Raw genomic sequence first — 9005 nt, 5'->3', positions numbered from 1 at the left:
TGTGATGTATGTGTTACACCCACACCGTCCAGCGGCTGTGGGGCCCACGTGATATATGTGTTGTACATCCACACCGTCCATTTGTTTGGGACGGTGTTAGATGCACCATGATGTTAGTGTTTTATTCACGCTATCCAGTCCCTGGAAGTGGGACCCACTTAGATGTTTATGCTTTATCCATGTCGTCCAGTCCCTGGATGTGGACCCCATATAGTGCATGTGTTTCATCCAGCTGTCCAGCCTGTTGGACGTCCAACAATAGCTGGGACATTGCTGGACTAAAAATCCAGCAGCAGGCCCACCTTTATGTATGTACTTTACTCTATGTTGTTCAGTGGATGGGGCCCCCTTTAGTGCCTTATAAGGCCCACCCTCCATCTGATTAAATGAGGGCCAGACGACCTAAATTTTATGGATGTTCAATAGGCCCAGATGGGCTGGATGTCCAGCCTTAGAACCACTCTAATGTATGTGCTACCCATCTATTATGGTGGACTGTGTGGGTTGTTTTGTAAGCCAATATGATGAATGTGTTGTACAGTTGGCCCAATTATTTTCTTGAGCCTATGGGCTGCCCAAAGAGGCCCACCATGATAGATGTGCTATATGTATCCTGACCAACCATTTTCTTAGGCTAAGGGCTGCCCTATGTAGCCCACCTAGATGTATGTAGATCATGGGCTAACCCAAGAAGCCCAACATGGTTTATGAGATAATATGAATGCTGCCCAATTACTTTCTAACTATTGTGAGGGCCATGGGCTATTTCATGAGGCCCATTGTGATGTATGGCCCATTACATTGTATACGTGTGGCCCAATTGTGATGTGTGAGTCCAACATGATGTATGTGATAATGTCTATGATGCCCATCCATTCCTAGTTAGTATTAGGGCCATTGGCCCCATTATAAGATAGGTTATAAGTGGGCCACACCTTGGGATCAATGGTGGTTAAATGTCAACGTTGTAAACTCCCTAAGGCCCATTGTTAGGCCCATTCTCATCTTCCCTTATTGGGTTAACCCAAATCATTGGGCCCCCATTGGTATTAGTATGACCCATCTATTCATATTGGGCTAACCCCAAAATGTTGGGCCCTCACTGATGCTAGCCCACCTTCTGCTTGTTGGGCCCCATTGGAAGCCCAGCCGGCTATATGATAGGGTGGGAGAGGAAGCCCACTTATTGTGTGATTCACCCCTTGCTGTAGATAGATGAATATGTGATATCAAATCTGGTATATCTATAATTTAGAATTTATCTTGATGTTCTAGATGAGATCCGCTATCTTTCTGTGGACCCCCATCATGGGTTGGGGCGATTTTATATCCGACAATCATGCAGGTGTGCCTAGTCTAATAGGACACACCGAGATCATGCTTAGCATAACATCACGATACATGCCCACACGCATCATTTGCATGCTTGTTATGGAGAGTGATTGATCATAAGTGCCATTGGGCTGATTGCTTTTGGGACTCCCTGAGAGACGGTGTTGCCCCACATGAGCATACAGTATGCACAGGATTGATGCATGACTGGATAGTATGACTTATGCATCTTGCATTGTGTGATATGATCACTGTATGCCTTAGTGACATTAGGGTTGTGGCCTCCGCAGGCATAGCGTAGATAGTAGGATTGAATACCGAAAAAACTTGTTGCTAGGATTGGGGCACTATGGATGTCCCTGGGTGAAAGTCCCTATACCCTTATAGTACCAAGAGGATGCTCCAACGTCGAGACTATGTGGATGTATGAGCGCACTAGTGTCGAATACCATTAGGCCGCATCTCTCACTATGTCGTGGTCGGTTGAAAGGGGGTGCGGCCTTTTCACTCGAGGGTAGGGGTAAAGCCAGGCTGAGTTTGACCAGTCACAAATGGGTCTGCTATCGATGTTCCGGGTAGATATTAGCAGACTACTAGTCAGGTGGGTAGTGAGGTCTCTTCCACTTGCATGGTTACTTGTCCAGTTAGGGCAGCGATCTGGTGTAGAGTGTACTAGACCCCGGTGAACTTCCAGAGATGAGCTGTATTGTTATGTAGATTTAGATGATGATTAGTATGCTTGAATTGCATCTCGCATATGACATTGGACATGTAGGCCTTGCATCGCACAACCTTGGTACGGCTAATAGCATTCATGGACTTACCAGCATGTTTCTGCACTACTTAGATATTGCATACTTGACACTTACCTTGCGCACACACTTGCACCACCCTTTAAGCTTTCTATAAGCTTATACATGATCGTTGCGTATAGGTGACGCTAGGACACCGCAGTAGCACTGAGTCAGGAGTGTGCTGCTGAGTTTCTGGAGCCTTTGATATCAACATTGTATTTCCCTTTTATGCATTGTATTATAATGGATATGTGGTGATGTTTCTTCTTGTTGTTGTTGTGCGTTATGCTTATGGTTATGCTTCTTATGAAACAAATTTATGTAAAAAATTCTCCTTGTAGGATCCCAAGATTGGATCCTAGTATATGGGTGCTAGGAGCTGAGAATGGGGTACTACGGAGGTTGTCAGCCCCAGATTCGGTGATCACGAATTTTATGAGTCCGGTCCCCGAGTTTGGGGCATGACACATAGTGGGCCAGTAAAAGCCATACTGTAGAATCTTGGTTATGGTCTTTTTAGCAGAAAAGTGACCACCACAGGCCTGAGAGTGACAGAAGGAGATGAAACTTTGGTGTTCATTATCTGGTACACATCTCCTAAAGATTTGGTCTGGGCAATATTTAAACAAATATGGATCATCCCAAAAGAATTTACAAACCTCAGCGAAGATTTTTTTCTTATCTTGTGCAGTCCAATGTGTCGGCGTGAAACCTGTGGCAAGATAATTAGCAATATCAGCAAACCAAGGTGAATAGGAGACTTTGAACAATTATTCGTCAGGGAACATGTCATTTATATGTGTTGTCTCAAGGGAATCAGAGAGATCGAGGTGGGAAAGATGGTCAGCCACTATGTTCTCTACTCCATTTTTATCTTTTATTTCTAAATCAAATTCTTATTGGAGGAGGATCCATCTAATCAGGCGGGGCTTAGTATCATTCTTAGAAAGAAGATACTTGAGCTTCCATGATCCGTGTAAATGATGATCTTGGATCTGATCAAGTAAGACCTAAATTTGTCCAAAGCGAACACTACGGCTAAGAGTTCCTTTTCCATAATAGAGTAGTTCACTTTGGCAGGATTTAGAGTTCTACTTGCGTAATTAATAACATAGGGCTTCTTTTCTTTTCTCTGGCCTACAACCGCTACCAGAGCATAGTCAGATGCATTGCACATAAGTTCAAAAGGTTTATCCAGTCGGGTGGCTGCATGATGGGTGCACTGGTTAACATGCCCTTTAGCTTAGTAAAAGCTTCCTGACATTCCTCAGTCCACTCGTTTGGTGCATCTTTTTGAAGTAGATTGCATAAAGGACGAGAGAGGTGATTAAAGTCCTTTATGAATCTTCTGTAAAACCCGGCATGTCTTAGGAAGGATCTCACGTCTCGTATGTTCTTGGGTGGATGTAGGTTAAAGATAAGATCAATTTTAGCCTTATCTACTTCAATTCCCTTGGACGAGATGATGTGTTCAAGGACAATTCCCTAACGAACTATGAAATGACACTTCTCCCAATTCAGGACCAATTTCTTTTCCTCACATCGCTTCAGCACATTTTTTAAAATTTTCAAACATTCGCTGAAGCAAGGACCAAAGACCGAGAAGTCATCCATGAAGACCTCCAAATATTGCCCCACCAAATACTCAACATGCATCACTGGAAGTGGTGGGGGCATTAAATAGCCCGAAAGGCATCCTTCGGTAAGCAAAGGTTCCATAAGGACATGTAAATGTGGTCTTTTCCTGATCTTCAAGGGCTATCTCGATCTGATTGTAGCCCGAATAACCGTCGAGGAAGTAATAGTAAGAGTGACTAGCTTACCTTTCCAAATTTTGATTGATAAAGGGTAAAGGAAAGTAGTCCTTCCTTGTGACGATATTTAACTTCTTGTAGTCAATGCACATTCTCCAACCAGTAGTGACTCTAGTTAGCACAAGTTCATTATTGGTATTGGCTACAATGGTGATTCCAGACTTCTTGAGAACCACCTGAGTTGGACTCACCCATTGGCTATCAGATATTGGGTATATGATACATACATCCAATAGCTTCAGAACCTCGGCCTTAACCACTTCCTTCGTGTTTGAATTTAGTTTACGTTGTGGTTGTCGTGAGGTCTTCACATTATCCTCAAGATGAATGCGGTGAGTACAAATCAAAGGGTTAATTCCCTTGAGGTCCGCAATCAACCATCCAAGGACTCCTTTGTGCTCAATGAGAGTAAAGATGAGCATACTCTCTTATTCTTGCTCAAGATGGGAAGAAATCACCATAGGGTATGTCTCATCCTGACCTAAATAGGCATATTTCAAATCAGAGGGCAAAGGTTTTAAGTCAAGCTTCGGTGCCTTGAGGTTAGACGGTAGAGGCACCCATCGGTTTAGGGAAATTCTTCAAATTATGTCCTCCACCGTTTAATTTCAAGTACCGGCATAGTATCAAGCATGTTACCCATCTCCCTAAGCATATCATCATCAAAATCATGGGAGTTGGCCAGGCATGTCTCTAAAGGGTCAGAGGATAAGGTTAAAATTGTTCTATCTTCCACGAAAGAGCCAATCATGTTAATGTCATGGAAATCGTCATCATCCTCTAACTGTTTGCCCGTATCAAAAAAGATATTCAAATCCAATGTCATATTTTCAAAAGACAAACTCATTACTCCATTCCTACAATTAATGATAGCATTTGATGTGGCAAGGAATGGGCGACCAAGAATGATAGGAATTTGAGTGCTCATGTCCACGATGGGTTGAGTATCCAAGATGATAAAATCTACCGGATAGTAGAATTTGTTAACCTAGACCAATACATCCTCAATTATCCCTCTTGGTACACTGACTAAGTGATCAACAAGTTGTAATATGGTTCGGGTGGATTTCAATTCACCCAAACCTAGTTGTTCGTAGACCAAGTAAGGAATCAGATTTACGCTCACTCCTAAGTCAAGAAGTGTGTGCTCAATTCGGTAGTTCCCAATTAGACGAGGGATGGTTGGGTTACCGGGGTCTTTATATTTTTGTGGCACATCTTTCTCGAGGATGGCACTCACTTTTTTCTATCAGAAAAATTTTCTTTTTGATACTTTGCTGCCTCTTAGTCATGCATAGGTCTTTCAAAAATTTAGCATATGAAGGAATTTGTTTTATCGCATCTAGTAGAGGAATATTGACCTTCACTTGCTTAAGCACCTCTAGAATGTCCTGAGAGTTAGAGAGAGGTTTTTGTGCGATTAACCGTTGGGAAAATGAGGCAATCGTCTTGCCTTGAAGTTTCGGTTCTAATTCTTATGGAGTAGTGCTAGGTCTATCATCGTTGTCCTCTTCTAGGTCCTTAGGCTTTTCAGCCTTAACTGGAATAGTTTTGTCAATGGTCTTCCCACTCCTAAGAGTGGTGATAGACTTAGCTTGCTCAATTTGATTTGAAGAGCTTAGATCACTTATTTCGTATTGTGGTTTAAGATTGGGAAGAGATTGAGTAGGAAGCATCCCCCTCTCTATAACCGTAACACGTAATCCATCTTTTACATAAATTTTGTAAGTTCTCATATTGCTTGAGTAAGCTCCTGGGTTTGTGTGAAATTTTGAACTGGTTCCTCTTGAGGTTTCCCTTGATTTGGAATTTGATTAAGGAATCCTTGAAGAGTAGCCATTTATCCATTCCTCCAACTAAAGTTTGGATGATTTCTCTAACTAGGTATTAGAGGTGGGTCCATTGAAAGGTCTTTGGTAACTATTCATGGCATTAGATTGCTCATTCGGTACCTCTTGAAAAGAAGATATTGTTGGACAATTTTAGTTGTGTGAACGTTGCAAACACAAATACCGCAAATAGTTTCCTTAGCCTTATCCTTCTTTAGTTCCATGGCCTCAAATTTCCTTATGAGATTAGCCACTTTAGCATTGATATCATCATCCTCTTTCAGAAGGTATATTTTGCCCCTCTCCTTTGATTGAGTGGGCCTAGAGGTGGTGCTTGATTTTGGGGAGATGTCTAATGATTGTGCGGTTTCAGCGAGTTTGTCAAAGTAATCCCACACCTCATTGACATTTTTGTTCATAAACTCCCCATTGCACATCGTCTCGACGAATTAGCGCATGGAAGATGTTAGTGCATCATGAAAGAAAATTGTTATGCACCGCTTTTCAAAACCATGTTGTGGGCATGAACTGACGAGATCCTTGAACTGTTCCCAACATTGGAAGAACGTTTCATCTTCCTTTTGAGCGAAGTTCATGATCGACTTCCTGATGGTGTTCATCTTATGGTATGGAAAGAATTTTTTTTATGAACTCCTTCATCATGTCATTCCATCTGCCAATAGATCGTGGTCATAGTGAGTGCAACCACGTCTTAGCTTTCTCTTTCAAAGAGAAAGGAAAGAGTTTCAGCCTGACCGTGTCCTCAGACATGTTAGGAAAGTATAAAGTGGCTATCACTTCGTCAAATTCTTGTAAATGTAAGTACGGACTCTCACATTCAAGTCCAAGGAACTTTGGAAGGAGTTGGATCACTCCAGGCTTGATTTTCATGTTTCCTATATTTTTTAGAAAAACCATATAGAAAGGTGTGCTCACCCCCGTCGGTTGTAAATAATCTCGTAAAGTACGAGGTGGGGGTGCTTGATGCACCTCATTCAATAAGTGCTATGTTGTATATCAAGCACCCTGTGTTGTCAAATTCTGTAGTGACTAACCACTTTAGAATGATGGACTTGTTCAAAGATGGAAAGTTCACCTTCATAAGAAGATGTGCTACAAAGCTTAAGTCATGAAGATTGTTCTACCTTGTGCAAGATCAACTTCAAGTGATACTTCTAGTTCGAGTGCAAGTTCTATTTCAAAGTTCAAGTTAAAGTGCATGTTCAAGTTCAAGACCAAGACCAAGTTCAAGTGCTACTTTAAGTTTATGTGCTAGTTCAAGTCCAAGTGCACTACATGTCAAGATTAAGTTAAAGCTTCAAGTAAATTAAGTTGAAGATCAACCGAAGCAACTGAAGCTACTAGTTCAATGTTCAATATTTCAGATATAAATGACCCTAAAAAGAACTTAGGTTTAGGTCATTCATATTACACATTTAGTATGGGTTATTGTACTTGTTATAGGCTCTATTTTAACTAGTCCTAGCCTATGTTTGACTAGTCCAGGCTCTGGCTCGACCAGTCCAGGGTTTTTCTCGACTAGTCTAGGATTTGTTGCAAAATTTTAGATTTTTCTGATAGGGTCACGACCAGTCGAGCACCCTGCTCGACCAGTCGAGAAGGGCTCGACTCGAACTCCAGCAAGCTATTTTTTCCCCACTCGACCAATTGAGAGACGGTTTTATCCGATCGCGCCAGAATTTTTGAAATTTGGTTGAATCTTAGACCAATCGAAGCTGACCTTAGACCAGTCGAAGGAACTATTTTTCAGCCTATAAATAGAGGACTTTTCTCAGCCTTTTTCATTGATAAAAAGAAAAATCAAGCCTCCACTTTGAGAGAAAAGCCCCCGTGATTGTCAAGCTATTGTCCGGTAAATTAAGATTCTTTTTATAGCTTATTGATTTCTAATTTCTTGATCTTTATAAAAGGGTGTTCTACTCTACCCCTTTTGAGATCTAAGGAATTAAATCAAAGTAGCCCAAGGTTGGATACCTAGAACCCTTCTATATGTGTGATTGAACATTGGACATCTTCATCTTTAAAAGAAGCGGTTCTATTGGGCTACATCAAGCAGAATCTTTAGATAAGTATTTTGTTTAAATTGCTTTTGGTTTTTGAGATTGCCAAAAAATCTCTATTGTGGTTTTTGATATTGCCAAAAAATCTTTATTGTGGTTTTGACTGAGATAGCCAGAAAATCTCAGCACGGGGTTTTTAATTGTGGTAGCCCATTAAAAATGCAATTGTAAAGGTTTTAAGGTGAACCTTGGAAAACCTTCTTTCATAGTGAAAGCCAATATCACGTGGGTTGTGATTATTGGGAGTGGAGTAAGTGTGGCAGTTTGAGAATAGTTGGTGTACACAACGAACCACTATAATTTCTAGTATTTTGTGGTTGATGTATGTGATGTATGAGTGGTGAATGATTGTATCTATTTCATGTACATGTGATGAATGTCGTAATAGATAGATTTCATTATTTTACCTCTTGTTTTAGTTTGAGTTTTTGAGACTTACCGAGTTTAAGAAATCAGGTTGTCCTACCATAAACTTTGGTTTTTAGTGTAATGTTGTCCTTTGAACAATGTTTGAATCAACTTCTCAATACTATTGCAATTGAGATTGTTATTTGTTTCAACTATCTTTATTTATATTCCGTAATTATTTTTATTTAGCACAGTCCTATTCACCCCCCCCCCCCCTTCTTTAGGACTGAAAGCTCGCCCTTTTTAAGTGGTATCAGAGCTAAGTTGCTCATTATTTTGGATTTATTTCCTGAGCTTATGGATTTAGAGCTTTTAGTATGTCAAACTTTGATAGCCTATCTATTACTAGGCTACCACCGTTTGATGGCTCAAACTATGCTTATTGGAAAGCCAGAATGAGGATTTTTCTGAAATCCATTGATGAAAGCGTGTGGCAAGCCATGGTGACTAGATGGAATCCACCAATGTCTGAGGTTCTAGGCAGTGATGGTACCTAGTCCCTTGAGGAAACACCTTTTTACATGTGGACTACTCTTCAGAAAAATGAGAGCAGTGCTAATGCTAAGGCTTTAAATGCAATCACTTGTGCACTATCACCTGATGAATTTAAAAGAATCATTTCATGTAATACTGCTAAATAAGCCTGAGACATTCTTGAAATGACACACGAGGGAACAACTATAATCAAAAGGTCTAAAGTTCAGATCCTTACCACTAGGTTTGAGGAGATTCGTATTGAAGAAAATG

General features: G+C 40.9%; 1 non-coding gene across 1 annotated transcript; it reads left to right on the top strand.

Moving 5' to 3' along the window:
- Window positions 1–6276: 6276 nt before the first annotated feature.
- LOC131217898 (small nucleolar RNA R71) lies at window positions 6277–6383 on the top strand. The gene has a single exon (XR_009157484.1). It is a non-coding gene; the product is annotated as a small nucleolar RNA R71 (small nucleolar RNA).
- Window positions 6384–9005: the final 2622 nt, after the last annotated feature.

The sequence above is a fragment of the Magnolia sinica genome, chromosome 10 (assembly GCF_029962835.1).
Source record: "Magnolia sinica isolate HGM2019 chromosome 10, MsV1, whole genome shotgun sequence".
NCBI lineage: Eukaryota > Viridiplantae > Streptophyta > Magnoliopsida > Magnoliales > Magnoliaceae > Magnolia > Magnolia sinica.
Note: the sequence above shows the minus strand (reverse complement) of the source record. Positions and strands in the feature narration are given on the sequence as shown.